Source organism: Somniosus microcephalus, chromosome 11, assembly GCF_052327205.1.
Source record: "Somniosus microcephalus isolate GS21.2 chromosome 11, FLI_Smic_1.0, whole genome shotgun sequence".
Taxonomy (NCBI): domain Eukaryota; kingdom Metazoa; phylum Chordata; class Chondrichthyes; order Squaliformes; family Somniosidae; genus Somniosus; species Somniosus microcephalus.
Window position 1 is genome coordinate 186944974 of NC_140997.1, and position 18320 is coordinate 186963293.

At 46.5% G+C, this 18320-nt stretch overlaps 1 long non-coding RNA gene across 1 annotated transcript in view; it reads right to left on the bottom strand.

Moving 5' to 3' along the window:
• Positions 1-8581: 8581 nt before the first annotated feature.
• LOC147111051 (uncharacterized) overlaps positions 8582-18320 on the bottom strand; it is a 66480-nt gene continuing 56741 nt past the window's right edge. Inside the window, exon 3 of the long non-coding RNA XR_015080032.1 lies at positions 8582-8938. This is a non-coding gene — a long non-coding RNA (uncharacterized LOC147111051). The remainder of the gene's footprint in view (positions 8939-18320) is intronic.

An 18320-nucleotide genomic window follows, 5' to 3' on the forward strand; every position in this document is an offset into this window, starting at 1 on the left:
ATCACAAGACAGATAGGGAAATGAAGACCATTTGGCTCATCTTAGCCGATTCATCCAGAAAATACCTACAGTCCCCTTATCACAGAATCAAATTGTTTCTTAAATGATTCCAGAATGATGCAAAACATTTTCAATACCCTGGAAGCAGACATATGCCTTATTTTGTGTTAGCCCACCATTATTTGAAGGAGCAGGCAGATTGACTTGTTACTAGGGGACTGAGGATACCTCAAGCAGCCCTGGCTAATGATAGCATTGAGGAGACCCCCAAAAAGAGGAAGAACACAGATACGACAAAATTCTAGTGGAAAATGCAACTGGTGTTCTTAAACCGAGATTTCAATGTTTGATCAGATTGGGGGCGGGGGCACTGTTCTGTAGCCATACCAAGATGTTCAAAATAATTTGCATCTGCTTTATACTGTAATAATAATTCTGCCATACAAAAAGGGGCAACCATGCGGTAAGACAACCAGGAGGGGTAACCTGAAGCTTTGGCAGTGGAAAAGGAGGAGCAAGAATAGTTGAGGGACATGTACAGCCATGGAGACTGATGTATAAATCATTGATTGACAGGACCTTCACAAAGGTCTATAAATGAGCTCCTGTCTGAACAGTCCTGTGGTCTTAAGTACAATATATTGGCTCCACCTAATCAGCACTACCTTTACTGTTATATATGCCTATCAACCTGCTACATTAATATGCCCCTTCTGAAAATACATCTCCACACTACATTCCAAAGCAGGTGCAAGCCGTATTACTGTTTTGTGTATGTGCTCTGACTTTGCTTGGCCAGTTCTTGCTCTTACTCTTTGTGTGGCTTTCCGCATCTAATCTACAGTGCTATGTGCAACCTCAAAGGGAGGAATAAGTGGGGTGGCCATCTGTTGCTCCTCGGTGGGGACCTAGTGACGCGACGGAGGCTAAATATACTTGTGGCTACTCAGCATATGTTCATACATGTGTGCAAATATATACGTATGGCACATTGCTAAATGTTCTTCAATATTATTATTTCAGCCTGTCATCTTTATTTGATGTGATGTCTACAATTGTGAATCAAAACCTAAACAAAATTCCAATTTTCTCCCATGCAGAAAATTGGGAGAAATTTTACTGACACCCAGAATATAATCACAAATAGTTCAATTGTTTTCACAATAATGTTCGAAATGTAACTGGCTGCCTGCTAACATTCACTTTCAAGGCTCACAAATGAATAATGCCGACTTGGATGAGGTGTTAGAGAGTGACTGACCTCTCTGCACTCATCCTCCCAATGAGTCAAAGGTTTCAGGAGAGGGGAGAAAATTAGCTCCAGTGCATTCCATCATATTACAACAACAACTTGTATTTATATAGCGCCTTTAACGTAGTAAAACATCCCAAGGCGCTTCAAAGGAACGATTATCAAACAAAATCTGACTCCGAGCCACATATGGAGATATTAGGACAGGTATGGTCAAAGAGGTAGGTTTTAAAGAATGTCTTAAAGAAGGTGTGGAGGTTTAGGGAGATAATTCCAGAGCTTAGGGCCCAGGCAGCTAAAGGTACAGCCGCCAATGGTGGAGCGATGTGAAAGAGGCCAGAATTGGAGTAGCACAGAGATCTAGGAGGATTGAAATAACAACAGAAAATGCTGGAAAAACTCAGCAGGCCTTGGCAACATCCGCGGAGAGAGAAATAGAGTCAACGTTTCAGGTCGAAACCCTTCGTCAGGACTGAAAAAACGCAGGAAATGAAACAGATTAAAAGGCCAGTTTGGGGGCTGGGAAATGGGGATGAGAGAACAAAAGAGAAGTGAAGAGACATTAAGAGGTATTCAAAATGAGATGAGATGGTGATTGGACTAGTAAAGAGACAAAAGACGGCTCTAGATGAGGTGTGAAATGCGCTGGCAGAATGAGAGACAGCTGCCATGTGGGAGAGAAAAAAAGGGGGAAGGGCACAAAACAAAGGTGTGGATAAAAAATATATATAAAATTGTAATAGGGGCCGAGGTTATGATCTGAACATGTTGAACTTGATATTGAGTCCGGAAGGCTGTAAAGTGCCTAACCGGCAGATGAGGTGCTGTTCCTCGATCTTACGCTGGGTTTCCATTGAACAATGCAAGAGCCCGAGTACGGTGAGGTCTGAGTGGGAATGGGGTGGTGAATTAAAATGACAGGCGACCGGAAGCTGAGGGTCACCGTTATGGACTGAACGGAGGTGTTCCACAAAGTGGTCACCCAATCTGCGTTTGGTCTCCCCAATGTAGAGGAGACCACATCATGAGCAGTGAATACAGTATACTAGATTGCAAGAAGTACAAGTAAATCGCTGTTTCACCTGGAAGGTGTGTTTGGGGCCCTGGACAGTGGGACGGGGGGAGGTATAAGGGCAGGGGTTGCATCTCCTGCGCTTGCACAGGAAGGTGCTGGGAGAAGGGGAAGGGGTGCTGGGGGTGATAGAAGAGTGGACTAGGGTGTCTCGGAGGGAGCGGTCCCTATGGAATGCTGAAAGGGGAGGGAAGGGAAAGATGCGTTTGGTGGTGGGATCACGTTGGAGGTGGCGGAAATGGCGGAGGATGATCCGTTGAATGTGGAGGCTGGTGGGGTGAAAGGTGAGGACAAGGGGAACTCTATCGTGGTTCCAGGAGGGAGGGGTAGGGGTGAGGGCAGAAGTGCGGGAGATAGAACGGACACGGTCGAGGGCCGTGTCAACCACGGTAGAGGGGAATCCTCGGTTGAGGGAAAAGGAAGACATGTCGGAAGCACTGGTGTGGAAGGTGGCATCGTCGGAGCAGATGCGGCGGAGACGGAGAAACTGGGAGAATGGAATAGAGTCCTTACAGGAGGCGGGGTGGAAGGAAGTGTAGTCCAGGTAGCTGTGGGAGTCAGTGGGCTTGTAGTGAATGTTGGTCAATAACCTATCCCCAGAGATGGTGACGAAGAAGTCGAGGAAGGGAAGGGAAGACTCGGAGATGGACCATGTGAAGGTGAGGGAAGGGTGGAAATTGGAGGCAAAGTGAATGAAATTGTCTAGTTCAGGGCGAGAGCAGGAAACGGCACCGATACAGTCATCAATGTACCAGAAAAAGAGGTGAGGGAGGGGACCTGAGTAGGACTGGAACAAAGAGTGTTCCACATATCCCACGAAAAGGCAGGCATAGCTAGGACCCATGCGGGTACCCATAGCAACACCTTTAATTTGGAGGAAATGAGTGGAGTCAAAGGAGAAGTTGTTCAATGCGAGATCTAGGAAGATTGTTGGGCAGGATCAGGTTACAGAGATCGGGAGGGGTAAGGCCATGGAGGGATTTGAAAACAAGGATGCAAATTTTAAAATCAAGGTGTTGCCGGACCAGGAGCCAATGTAGGTCAGCGAACATAGGGGTAATAGGTGATTAGTTCCCATTAATTTTACTTCAAAATTAGTCCATAGAAATCAATTACTTTGTGGTTAGGTGGTGTAACTTTTATTTTATGTTTTACATTGCCTCATTCTACCACAGAAAGTCTCCCTGTGGTAGAAGAATTCACGATACTAAAGAAATTAATCAATGGCATTCTGGACATGATTTTTGAATGTGTATGTTAAGTGAAAGGTTTTGCATTTTGTGTCAGTACTAAGCATTTCTTTAACACATAAAGGATAATTGTCTAACTCTATGCTATCAGCTGGAAGCCTCAGATGCTGGGAGTGCATATCGGAAATTTGGGCACATGCTGTGCATGATTTTCCAGCCATTTAAGTCAGTGGTCAGAAAATCCTCAATTTGTGCTCAAATTTGCAATATGTGCTCTCAGCAGGCGGGGGATCCCTGCCAGGAGAGTGAAGTTAGAAAATTACCCTTGCAAGGTACAAGCTAATGGTGGCATTTGGCTTATCATACAGTGTCATGAAAATTACTCTAAACCTCAGAATGTGCACAACATACTCTCTATCCCCTGCTCCTCCTCCATTGAACTCCCAGTCAGTCTACTCTCAAAATCCTGTGACTCTTAGGCCGCAATTTTATCATCGGGATGGTGGCGGGAGAGCTGGTTTTCGGGTTCCAGTCATGATCCTGGCTGCAGCCGTTCTGTCAAAGGGAATTTCCCTTGATTGGCCTTGTTAAGCCTGCCCTGCGGGCTTCCCGGTCAATTAACAAGAAGCGGGTCTGATGACGTCATTTGATGACGCGTCATCAGCCGGTTTCCTTAAAGGGGCCACGGACACATTGGGCAGGATTTTCATTGGGCCGTGGAGGCGGGATTGGAGGCGTGTGGGGGGTTAAATTCGCGAAATCGGGGGGCACAAACCCATCCCTCCCTCAACCCGCGTCCATGCCAGTTTCAAAGGAGGCGGATACCTGACCTGTGCTGGGACCTGCCTCCCCGAGGCGGGAAGGGGATTAGTGCCAATTAACTGCCTGTTAATAGGTAGTTAACAGGCAGTTTTTAGCCTAATCCCTATTTTTATTCCTGAAGTGTGGGATTCCCAACGGCTCCAAACCACGCCAAGTAAGTGAGGCGGACCGTCAGGCTGAAGGGCTTGGAAGGTTCGAGATGTCCGGTGTTCAGGTGAGTGATGGGTGCATGAGTGCAGAGGTAAATGTGTTTGGTGTGTGTAAAGTGTTTAAAGAAGTTTAATTACCTTTACAGCCTTCCTTCCTCGGGAGTCCCTCATCTCACCGGCACAGAAAGCAGAATGGCCACAAGCTGTCAAAAGTTGCAGCCTCTGCTTTCTGTTCTGGAGAGATCTCTAAATCAGCCTGAGAGGAAGGAATTAACTTAGTGTACAGATTGTCAGTGTTTGACAGCTTCAAACAGCTGTCAAACACTGATATTTCATCTGTCAAAAGCTCTTGACAGATGAAATGTCAATCTGTGACGTCACCTGTTGCCGGGTGGCCCTTAATTGGTCTGCTGAGCCCGCTGGGTGGGCTCAACAAGGTCAATCAAGTGAAAATCGAGTGGGTTGGCCACAACTTGATGGAGGCGGGACTACAACCCCAAAAGTTGTAGTCCCGCTTCCTACATACCTCCAGTATCAAAATTCAACCCATTGGGCGTGATCTTGCCAGCCCTGGGGAGGCGGGATTGCCGGGAAAATGGCAGAATCTGGGGGCAGGTGCCCATCCCACCCCCAACCCGCCTCCATGCCATCTTCCCAGGAGGTGGGTAGCCGACCCGCATCGGGTCCCATCTCCTGGTGGCGGGAAGGGGATTACAGCCACTTAACTGCCTGTTAACAGGTAGTTAACAGGCAGTTAAGAGGATTATCCCCATTTTTCCAACAGAGGCGCGGGCTTCCCAACGTCGGGAAACCCCGCCAGGGTCACCGAGGCGAGCAGTGGGTCTACGGGGGACGGAGGGGTGCAAAAATGCACTGTTAAGGTAGGTGATGGGTGCAAGTGTGGAGAAGTAAGTGTGTGAGGTGAGTGGAAAGTGATAGAAAATGTTTACTTATCTTTGTTTCTTCCTGCAGGCTTCAACAGTTGGGGATGCGGAGAGTCTCACATCTCACCGGCAGAGATGACAGATGGCTGCTGCATTCTCCGATTCAACAACCATCTAATTTCTGCTAATAAAAGAGATTTGATGAGTCTTGAATACAAGGACTCATCAAACAACGTAGAATGTCAGTGTTGACAGCTTCACAGAGCTGTCAAACGATGACAATTCATCTGTCAAAAATTTTTGACAGATGAAACGTCATACGCTGACGTTCTCTATAACCGACTTCCCCTTAATTGGCCTGCCAAGCCCGCTGGGCAAACTTAACAAGGTCAATCAAGGGAAAATAGCGTAGGTTGGCCAGAAGTCGATGGAGGCAGGACTAAAACCCAACAAGCAGCAGTCCCGCCTCCAACATGCCCCCAGTGGCAAAATCGCCCCCATTGAGTTTGACAGTTGTTCTGTCAGTGTTTAACAGCACTGAGGTGCTGCAAACACTGACAAGTACTACACAAAGATGGACGCTTGCACCCAGGCTCTCCAATGACTCCCTCTATATGCTTATGGAGGGAATCACAGCACGCAGGGAGGTTCTCTTCCCTTCCAAGGGTGGAAGAGACCTCCCCAGGACACCAACGCAGCCTGGATGCACATTGTACAGGAGGGCAAAAGCAGGGATATCATCAGGGGTCCCTGGCTGCAGTGGCGTCAACCTTTCAATGATCTCAGTGGATCACGAAACGTTACTACCACACTCAAACTCACCCTCCTGTGCCACTCAACACATCCCCATCACTTTGCCTTACATACCCTTCTCCTGCTCATCCTTACTCACACCAATTTACCTTGCAACTCCACCCATCCTTCTCTATCTACATTATCACTGCCCCATCTCACCAGCCACTCCTCACACTCACCCTCATCCTACTGCTAGCATACCAACTAACAACACACAAGGGTAGGCACTTGTGAAGTTTAGCCAATGTCCATGTGAAGTTTCTGGTAATGTGTTGTCATACAGTGAAATCTATATTTCAACACTACCCCTTATTGGACAGATCTGAGCGCACCTTGAGAAGTGTCTTACTGAGTTCAAGTGAATACTGAAGCATAACTCCCCCCCCCCCCCCTCACCACCCCCGCTATAGTGATGAGTGTGCATGGAATGGCTTGGACATTAAAGGGATGCTTCACGGTGCTGGTGTGGGATGGTGTCAACCTGGCACATCATGTGGCAGCCAGGGTTAACAGCGTCAAGTGAAGTAAATCTGGCCATGGTGATACCATCGCTGGCCTCCCGGGCAGCAATGTTGTCAGGGGCTGATGCCCTGTGTCCAGTGCAGCATCAGCTGATGGCGGAGAAGGTTGGTGATGTTGTTGGTGATGTTGGTGTGCCTGGCTGATCGTGGAAGGATTCGGAGGACCAAGCTCTGATTGTTTCAATGGCTCCGATGTTGCTGCAATAGATGGCAGCTGCAGGTGAGATGACAGAAGTGATCTGTCAATGGTGAGAGAGGTTGTTCCAATGAGGTGGCACTGGACATACAGTTGCCTCTTAACACTTACAAGCTAAAGAAATCTCTGTATGTCTTACCAATGAAGTAACCAAAAGTTTCTGCGCTCTGAAACTGACCATCTGTAACATGGCATCCTTTACACCACTTCTGCTGCTGTCAGCTTATCCGAAACATCAGAGCAGACTCAAATCACACTAGGGTGAGCTGGCGTGTCTCATGAGCAGCGGGTAACCCATGGGGGAGAATGTAAACTTGGAAGAATGCCTCAAAATAGCATTAAATTGGCTCTTAACAAGCCATTTAATTAGCTCAATTGTATCCCCCGCTGCTTGGTGTCGGGTCAGTTCTCTGCTGACAGACCCAGCACCTGGGAGACTCGCGTGGAGACGGGTTGACAATCTTTGTTATTTTGACAGCGGACCCGCCCTCTGAACGCAGGCAAAAGGTTGGAATTTCTTGCTTCACCATTCCTAATGCAGGCAAGGAGTCGTTATCAGAAAATTCCACAGCCCCAGCCCATGATTCACTGGCCATTAACTTTAATGGTCCAAAAATCAATGGCTAGGGGTGCAGAATTACCTGATGTGCAATCCTTGCAAGAGCGCTGAAGCAGAAACTCTAGCCTTAGAGTTAAGATAGCTAGATGAAGCACATACTACATTATTCAGAGAGAGAACCTATAACCCATGGCAGTCATTAGTGCAAGAACAGATTCATCTCGCCTCCCTAGGCTAATTTTAACCTTGGCTGTTTTAAGAACTAGATAGATTGAGGTGGGCATCCCAGACAGTGAATTCATCTAAAGTGTTTTCTGAAAAATAATTACTGAAGATTCTTTTCAAAATTTCTCTGAATAACAAACATTCTTCAAAAATTAACCTTATTGTTTATCACTACAGAAATAAACAGATGTTTAAGTTTATTGAGCTGGAATAGAATTATAAAGGTACCTAGATTTGTTAGCGTTATATATTACTTGTTTTTATGGGGGGGGGGGTTTAACCCTACCTGTCTAGCAGAAATGGGTGGGTGGGCAGTTAAAATTGGCCCAGTGACTTACCTACTGATGTCCTGCCTGGATCCTACCGCAAAGGTGCCAGTCTGAGTCTGGTTAGGTTCCAAAATTAAATATGCAGATTGGGGTCCAAAGACATCATTGGGCCCCGACTGCAATTTTAACTCTGACTTTAGCAGGGAAGTCTCTGCAGCTTTCCTGCCCGGTGAAACAGCAGGAAGCGGGTCCAGGACCAGAAGAGGCCATTTAAGGTAAGTTTTCTTATGTTCCTTGTGGGGCCAGGAGGAGCACGAGTGCTTCTGCGGGCTCCACAAGGAATATTTAGACGTTCCCTGCCCCTGGGATTCCCATTATCTTCCCTCCCGCAAAGCCCTCCTGAAACCTCCTACCCGCAACTTACCTTCTTGCTGGTGAACCTCCCTTTGGTGCCAGCCAACGGCCTCTTGTCACCCAAACCTCCGCTCCCACACCCCAGCCAGCTGCTGCTTCCCGCTCGTTTCAGCCAAGCAGCTGACCGGTGGCATGCAGATGAGGCCTAGGCTTTAAAATCACCCAGCCTTACAATGCGGACTTCGGGCATGTTTGACGCTTGCCCCGCCCCTGCCCACCCGAATTCCCCTCCCAGTAAAAATCCCCCTAATATTTTTTCTAAAATTTCTACTTTTTTTATTTGAGGAACAGAATACACGGAAGCACATTAAAGAAAAAGATACAAACAGTTGTAATGGGCATTCATAATACAAGGAAAAATAAAGCCTTTTACAGGTTAGTCTCATGAAGCTTCAGCCAAATGAATAAATTTACAAGTCACTGCATGTAGTAATTTTAAAGATGACATGTGAAGATCAACATTGATTTTATCAGCAGGATTTTGTCCCTTCAACTGCTCTGGGATGTTGTCAGCATATCAATTCGTAAATGGTGTTTCACTCTGCCTTCGAACTGTTTGTTCACCATTAAGTCTAGTGGCTGGAGAAGATCTGTACACAAAACAGGAAAGGATATAAGCACTTTATCTCACTTTTTGAGAATCTGGAGAAAATATTGAATTGTGTGTGCTGTAAAAAGGTCCAGAATGAGGGTGGTGCAATGTTTATGTGGTTGAGCACTTGTAAATTTAATGTTGTTGATGCTCAGAAATAAAATGGTGTTAATGTAATATTTCATACCATCATGGTTAGCCGAGTGTGTGATATCCCATTCTGAAGGGATTTGAAAGGCTGCATGGCCCTGCAATGCATCCCCTTAGTAAATGCCTTGGGGAGGCACTGTGCATGGTAACACAAACAAGCTAAATAAGCCACAGAGTTTTAATACAGGAATGTTGGATGCTCAGCAAGTTCACATAGAGCGAAGTCTACATTTTCAATCAATGAGAAATTATATTTATTCAGAAATGCATTTTTTAGTAACACATAATGCAGAATATGGCTTCATCATCAAGTCAATAAGGCCAATTCCGTGATTCCGGGAACAGTGGTTGCTGGATTCTTGCAAACTAGCACAGTAAGTGGAGTGGGCAGTTAACCTCATCAGATTCGATGGGATCAGTTCATTAACATAGATAAGTTCTCTCAATGTTTGCCACGAATTCAGGGAGCACACTGACTGCATGTGGGTGGGAAATATGAAGATCAACAGGTTTTAAAAGGGGGGTTACTCTTTACAAAGTATCCTGCTTGTTTTGCCTGATTGTTGCTGGAACTATGGAACCTCAACAGAGGGTAGGTGAAGAACTGACCTTTTCGATAAGGCAGTATTGAATATTTTGTCAAACAAGGTGAGACAAAGGACAAAGAAGGGTATCCATATTTGGGGCAGAGGGGAACCTCTTCTATGACCAACTGTGCAGCATATTGGAAGGAGATAGCACTGTGTGTGAATGTTGTCTCTCACATCTATAGGTAGTGAAAGAAGATGAGAAAGACATTCTCTGGAGGACGAGTACCGCGGTAAGGCTTTCTATACTTTGTCAACTCAAATTAAATCTATGCCTGTAGTAAGCATACCACAAGCATTGTGTTCCCAATGAAGTGTGTAATGAATTGTCACAGCTCCTCACATCTTACACACCCAAAATTTCATATTTGTAATGCTTTATATTGTACTTTGTGTCTGAAAGTTTGAAAGACTTAGAATGTCAGATATAATTTGCATGTTGTGGCACCAAATCAAAATGCCACCTCCAACTAATTTAATGCTTTGCAGTCATCCATTCACACAATGGGGACTGTAAACAGCGCACTGAGTTGCAACTCATGTTACATAGCTCTTCCCAGACAAGCCTCCACCCTGTCAAATCCAACAGTGGCAATACTCCTGTACGTGGGTGTCCAAGGTCTCAATTACAGCAGTCATAGAGTTCATAACAGAAAGTGGGTCTGTGTTAGCTTCTTTTATGCTTTAGGTCACCCCTTCTGATTGCCATGATAATGCCACCTACAGCATGGTGCTCTACATTGCTGGGCATACTCTTCCAGTTGTTGCAGGCTGTTCACAACAAAATCAAAGGATGTCATGAAGGCCTTTTACTCCTCCATTATCTCCTGTCTGAAGGCAGTAAGGTATCAATTTCTTGTCAATACAGCAGAGAGACACCTTGGGGGGAATTTTTCGGGGGGTCAGCAGGCACGTTCAGTGGCAGGTCGGGTGGGTAGGAAAAAATGTTTTGACAGCGGAGCGGGACCCCGCTGTCAAGCCACCGCCACGTGCCTTTCCCAGATGTCGGGTCTGTCAGCGCTGAACAGACCCGACACGCAGCGGTGGGGGAGGCAATTCAGGTCATTATGACCTTGTTAGCAGCCCATTAAGAAGTATTTTGAGCTCACCTTTACATTTTACGAGGTTGCCCACGGGGTCCACGCAGCTCGGGGATCACATCAGGTCGGGAGTTGTATGACTATGGGATCATCTCATTACTTGACGTCTGCAAATGTGCTATAAAAGCTCCCATCTCACAGCTGTTCACTTTCCAAGCTCAGAAGCTGTTACTGCATTTGGAAGACACTTTTGAGCTTTATGTAAGTTGCAAGTGTTTGGAGTAAACCCTCTATCAAGTGTCACATCATTGGAACAACCTCTCTCACCATTGACAGATCGCTTCTGTCATCTCAAGTTCACCTGCCATCTATTACATCAGCATTAGTGTCCTTGAAACTATCTCACCTTGGTCCTCAGAATCCCACCATGATGAGCCCCAACACCAGCATCACCAGGCACACCAGCAGCACTAACAACAACACCAACCTTCTCCGCAATCAACTGATGCTGCACAGGACACAGGGCATCAGCACCCGACCACATTGCTACCCGGGAGGCCAAGGATGACCTCACCATGGCCAGATTCACTTCACTTGATGATGTACACCCTGGCTGCCACATAATGCGCCAGGTTGACACCATCCCACACCAACACCATAAAGCATCGCTACAATGCCCAAGCCATTCCTTTCACATTCATGACCATTGTGGGGGGGGGGGGGCGGAGGTGTGCCGTTATGTCTCACCATTCACTGCAACTCACTAAGCCACTTCCAAAGGTGAGCACAAATCTGTCCAAGAACATAAAGTGTTGAAAATAAAGGTTTCAATGTTTGACAGCACATTAACAGAAACTTAACATTGCATAAAATACCCAAGTGTCTACCCTTATGTGTTGTTAGTTGGTATGATTGGACTAGGGTGAGGGTGAGTGTGAGGGGTGGCTAGTGAGATGGGGAAGTGATAATGTAGAGAGAGAGGGATGGGTAGAAGTGCAAGGTAAGTTATTGTGAGTAAGGATGTGCAGGAGTAGGGTAGGGAAGGCAGAGTGATGGGATGTGATGAGTGGCACAGCAGGATGAGGTTGAGTGTGGCTTTGTACTAATGTTTCATGATCTACTGAGATCATTGAAAGGTTTACGCCACTGCAGCCTGGTCCTCCTGATGACATTCCTGCTTGTATCCTCCTGTGCAATGTGCAAACATAGGATTACATAGGATATATGGCACAGAAACAGACCATTCGGCCCAACCAGTCCCTGCTGGCATTTATGCTCCACTCAAGCCTCCTCCCGTCTTTCCTCATCTAAATCTATTAGCATATCTCTCTATTCCCTTCTCCCTCATATGCTTGTCTAGCCTCCCCTTAAATGCATCTCAACTATTCGCTTCAACCACTCCCTGTGGTAGCGAGTTCCACATTCTCACCACTCTCTGGGTAAAGAAGTTTCTTCTGAATTCCCTATTTGATTTCTTGGTGACTATCTTATATTGATGGCCTCTAGTTATGCTCTTCCCCACAAATGGAAACACTCTCTCTGTATCCACTCTATCAAAACCTTTCATTATTTTAAAGACCTCTATTAAGTCACCCCGCAGCCTTCTTTTTTCAAGAGAAAAGAGACCCAGCCTGTTCATCCTTTCCTGATATGTATACCCTCGCATTTCTGGTATCATCCTTGTAAATCTTCTCTGCACTCTCTCCAGTGCCTCTATATCTTTTTTATAATATGGCGACCAGAACTGTACGCAGTACTCTAAGTGTGGTCTAACCAAGGTTCGATAGAGGTTTAGCATAACTTCCCTATTTTTCAATTCTATCCCTCTAGAAATAAACCCTAGTGCTTGGTTTGCTTTTTTATGGCCTTGCTAACCTGTGTCGCAACCTTTAGTAATTTGTGTATTTGTACTCCGAGATCCCTTTGTTCCTCTACCCCCACCTAGACTCTCACCCTCCAAGTGATAAGTGACCTCCCTATTCTTCCTACCAAAATGTAATACCTCACATTTATCTGTGTTGAACTTCATTTGCCAATTATATGCCCATTCTGCAAGTTTATTAATGTCCTCCTGTAATTTGTTGCAGTCCTCCTCAGTATTGGTGTCATCCGCAAATTTAGAAATTGTGTTTTTGATTCCAAAGTCTATCGTTAATATAAATTGTGAACAGTGGTCCCGGCACTGATCCTTGTGGAACACCACTAATCATCTTCTGCCACTGTGAATAGCTACCCCTACTCTCTGCTTTCTGTCTTGAAGCCAGCTAACTATCCATTCTGCTACTTGTCCCCTGACTCCGCATTCTCTGACCTTGTTCATCAGTCTATTATGGGGTACCTTATCGAAGGCTGCGTTGGTCCCCTGGAGGAAGTCATGGGAGAGCCTAGGTGCAGCTGTGCACCTTTGTGCAGTGCTTGTCAGTGTTTGCCGCACCTCAATGCTGTAGAACACGGACAGCACAAATGTCAAAATTAATTTGGTCATGGTCCCTTTAAGGAAACCGGCTGACGACGGTCATCAAATGACGTCATCCTTCAATTGGCCGGCAAATGCGCTGGGCAGGTTTATCAAGCCCAATCAGGGGGAAATCATTTTGGGCAGCGGGCTGGAGCCAGCAGTGAGGTCGGGACCCGCCATCGACATCGCCTGCCACGGACCCGCCGAGGTAGGGGAAATCGCGGCCCTTAAGTTCTCAGCCTGGCATGCTCCTTCCCGTTCCTCTCCTGTCCCCTCCACTTGGGCATCATCGCCCAGTGCGCCTTCTTCACACACACATGCCGCACGCAGGCACACCCATTTTAAAAGGCTCAGGACCATCTCCTCAAATTGCAACAGCCATTTTAACATAACCAGCCTACTGTCTGTCCTAGTCCTCTCTCTGTGCATGTGGGCAACCTTGGCCTGGATGCACACAATTTCTAAAGATGTTAGAAACTGCCGGAGCATCTCAAATAGCAACCTTGTGCCCAGTCCACTTCCCTTACTATGTGAAGGTATTGCAAAGCAGCATGTATTCTGTTTGCGGAGGCACTGCTCCTTCAGAGCAGAATTTTGAACTATTACATGCAAGGTGCCCCACTAGAATTGTGCCCCACAGGTTTTGCAAAATAAAAAGGTCACAGAAAAAGGGGCTAAAGTTATCTTCATGCTTTGCATGATGTCTTCTGAGAATGCATGGCTTCTTTGCCCCAATAGTAATAATGTTTTGAACGATGGAAACTCACATCTTGGCACTCCTCCGAATGCCATTGAACTTCTTTCAAATTTGATCCCAGATCCAAAGGACCAACGAGACCTCCATCCATGTAGCTTGGACCTGTGCTTTAGCAGAGCGATGACCTTCTGCTCCAAAATAGGGTCATCTCCTTTGCTCCACCCTTTGTAACAGGACCTTCATTGATTCCTCTGAAAACTGCCCTCACTGTCTGCATTTTTGTACAAAACAATTTGCACACCTCTGTTCTCACACCAATAGCAGTCCTTCTGTAGCCACTTTAAGGTAATAAACAGTCCCTCCCCCGTTAATGGTGAGCAGCAAGCCTTTAAGAGCAGATGGTTTACCAGATTTTGCTCTCCACCCACAACCAATCAAGCGACTGGTCAGCCTCCCTACACTTGCTTTCTACGTGCAGAGATTATATGGAAACTAGGGAGAGGAGCTAGCCTCACAAATTTCAGCAGAGCCAGCTCTTCCCGTTGCCTGCAAAGGCATGCTCATACCATTGGGAGGAATAAATTAACTGGATGGCTGCTGCATGTCAGTGTCTGGCTCTAAAGGTGTTGCTAGTCCAAAATCTCAGTCACTGTTGTAGGGCAGCATTATTGGCCCCGTAAACATATTCATGTCACTCCTGACCAACAAGGGGTGATATTCAACATTGTGAGATAACTATTTCAAATCACTGAGCTCTGCGTCCAATAGAACCTCTCAGAAACCCCAGTGCATTCTGTAAGCCAGCAGCTATTGATATTGCCTCAAGCTAAAATATTTCCCACCAAAGATATTTTTACTTATAAGTAGTAAAGTATGTGTTTTAAACGTATTTATTCTACACACCTGAAAGAATTGATAGAATGATGGCAACTATATCAGGAAAGTGCTGAAGTGGTTTTCATCAGATCATCTCTTTCATGTGTGTGTCTTACACCTGCCCAAGGAAGAAAACCTTCAAAGCCACAAGTGTGTTCATCTCAGAAACTCACTATATTGTCTGTTAGGTGTTACACTGCATATGGCCATGCCTAAACTGCTAAATATGTAACTCCCTGCAGCTGGAGAGTCTCATGAAAAACACTGGAACCTCATACTAGACATCTAAAGATTTAGACAGAATGGAATGGAATGTAATAAGAACAGAGATAAATGCCAACTATAACACTGCAATGATCAAAATGGCTGAGAATTCAAGTTCCATACAGAATAGACAGAAGGTTAAATACAACACTGAAGATCTGCTGGGGTAAAGGCATGGTTCATATATGCACTGATAGTAGTAAAGAAGCGCCATTGTTTTTGACCAATATATGTAAAAAAGATAGTTGTATATAAGAAATTGCTGCTTTTAATGTTGGGGGACATATACAAACTCTTAGGGGTCGATTTTAACTCAGGTGCGGGGAATTGTCGGGTTCCCCGAATTTGGTGTTTCCCACACGAATCTAAATGGGTCTGTGAGTTTGATGCAATTTTAACTCAATTGGCCAATTGATTTCCAACGTGTGGGAACCCTTGGCAATTGAATATTTCCAGTCAGAAAGCCGCAGAATATGACGTCATTATTGCTGCTGCATTTAGGGTCTGCAGCAAGCCTTGCTTCTTCTGCAGGCTGCCAACATTTTGCCCTTTCATGCTAGAGGGACCTGGAGGCAGAATGACCAGCGAGAGACCTAGGTCTGCTCCCAGGTTTGATGATGTGGCCCTGCAAGCTTTAGTTGAGGGAGCAAGAGCTCATAAAGAGGTGCTCTTCCCTTCTTCGGGGAGGAAGATGCCTCCCCAGCAGACAAAGGCTGCATGGCTGCAAGTGGCAGAGGAGGTCAACTCCTTATCGGCTACCCACAGAACCTGGATACAGTGCAGGAAGAGATTTCATGACCTTCAGTACACTGGAAAAGTGAGTATGAAGTTCCCATCACTCTCAATCTGATCTACATTGCCTCTCCTCACCAGCACTCAGCTTTAACAATCTCTTCCTCCACATCCCACTTCACACTGACATCCATGCACCCTTACCCATTCCCTCTCTCTCTATGCTCACATTCACCTAACTATTCGACTATGCAGCCCTCACACTCCCTATCACTCTGATGCTATGAAAACAACTGACAACACACAGGGAGGGCCCTTGGCCTTGCCACCTCACTCCATCTTTGTCTCCTTCTAAGCATCTATGCTATGGATTCTCTACACTCACTCCTTCATTCTCACTCAAACTCCACTTGTCTCCCTCATTGCAGGAAAAGAGAGCTCACAATAAAAGAGAATGAGCGAGGACAGGAGGAGGGACAGCCTCAATAGCCCACCTGACCCCCTGGGAGGAGGCGGTCCTGGAGATCGTAGGACTGGAGGATGAGGCGCAATTGGGGGATGGACAGATGGGTGCATCATAGCAAGCTGGTGACAGAATAGCTTTCCATCTCTCTCATTGACATTGCATGAGTCGCTGATAATGATTCTGAAGCTATAACAGATGGACCTATGATCATCTGCAATATGCATTGTGCATGTAACCTTGATCTCACATCTTTAACTCTTTCCTTCACTCCCCCACAGGACCATTGAGAGCCCCCGTCCCCACTGTCCAGGAGGAAGAGCCTGAGCTTCCAGACTCCTCAGAGGAATCTGCAACCTCTGAGGGCGCAGCGTCAGCAGAATTCAGCGCACCCAGCACCAGCGCAGGCACTCACACATCGGTGGGACCTTCAGGACATAGAGTAGTGTTGTCACCTGGTGTATCACAGCTCACAAGTGAGCATCAGCAGATTGTGGAGACAGGGACAGCAGTGGCGAGTGCTAGTCGGAGGGCGCAGGACTCTGCCAGCTCGGCTCAGCTGCATGTCGACTCTCTGCCTCTGGGTCCATCCATAAGATCAGCGGGGCTGGAACTCCAGGAACAGATGCAGGAGTCTCTGGCAGGTTTTGTCTCCAGGGTCGATGTGAGTGTGGAGCGAATGGAGGAGTCCATAGCGAACATGAGCAGAGCCTTTGTGGAGTCATTGGCACATGAACGCATCACCATGGAAAGGATGGCAACCTCCATGGAGGAGGTAAGTCGCCAGGGTATGGAAAACATGGTGAGTGCTCATAATAGAATGACATCTCTTGAGGAGCGATGGTCATCTATTCAACAGAGAAACCAGACCTTCGTGGAAGTCCTTCTGAGTAGGACTGCCAATGCAGATACGGGTCCCCATGGCCCCCTGATGTGCAGCAAGGTGCTCTCAAGCCATTTCCAAGCGCTGGCCCCTTCTGGCCTGTGCAGCTTCAGGTGGGTAAGCAGCAGCCTGGTGCTCCTGTTGCTGCTGATGATTTTCCTGGTTCTACTGGCGCCGCGGCTGGTGTTCGAGCTCATCTAATGCCCAGAAGGGAAGGAAATAAGTGGCTCCCATGCTTCTGGTATATGCCTCCATTGAGGAAGCGCTGAGTGAAGGTGGTGAGCGGGGTTTCCCAGGAGGTCACACTGGAGAAGTGTGTGAGGCTCCAACCTTCCACAGGTGTGGCTAAGCCTGGTAAAAGTTGCCCCAGGCCTGAAACAACAAAGTCCTGCCACCTGCAAATGATGACTGATCAAATCTCCTCTTTAGTGGTTGACCTGCAGCTGATAGTCAGCAAGCCAATAGTGCTCGCCCAAGGTTTCACAGGCATGATCCCCACCAGGCGTGTTTTACGTGGGAAAAGGGTTAAACAGGCAAGGGCCTGTTAAAATGGGATTATAAAGGCCAATCAGTGCTGTTTAAGGGCCCTAAATACTAGTCCCGCCTGTTGCAGGCGGGACTGATTCGGGACCATCAGACACGCCTGGGTTAAAATGGCTAGGCGAAGAGACTCGAGGTGTTCGGCGCCTTCCCGGATGCTTCTCCTGCTGAAATAGCGGGTGAGAAATGCCATACAAGTGCTTCAAACATAAAATTCTCATCTTTGTGTTTAAATCCCTGCATGGCCTCACGCCTCCTAATATGTTCTTCCCCCTGAAATATTTGTTCCTCTTGACTCCGCCCGCTTGTGTAGCCCCCTCTCTTCTCACCCCACCATTGGTGGCAGTGCCTTCAGCTGACTTGGCCTCACTCTGGGATAAAACCCTTCACTTCGCCACCTCCCTCTCCTCTTTAAAACCCTTCTTAAAACCCACCTATTTGACCAAATGTTTGGCCACCCCTCCTAATATCTCTTTCTATGGGTCGGTATTCATTTTTTAATTGATGCCTCTGAGAAGCACCTTGGGACATTTTTTAAAGGAGCTATATAAAAGCAAGTTGTTGTTGAGTGTGAAGCATTCATCCATTGATATTGTGTATAGTAATTTTTAGCCTATGGAATAAATATTTTGTTTGTGTGTGGACAATAGTTCCTTTTAATGCTCTCTGTCTTTCCTTTTACTTTTAAAA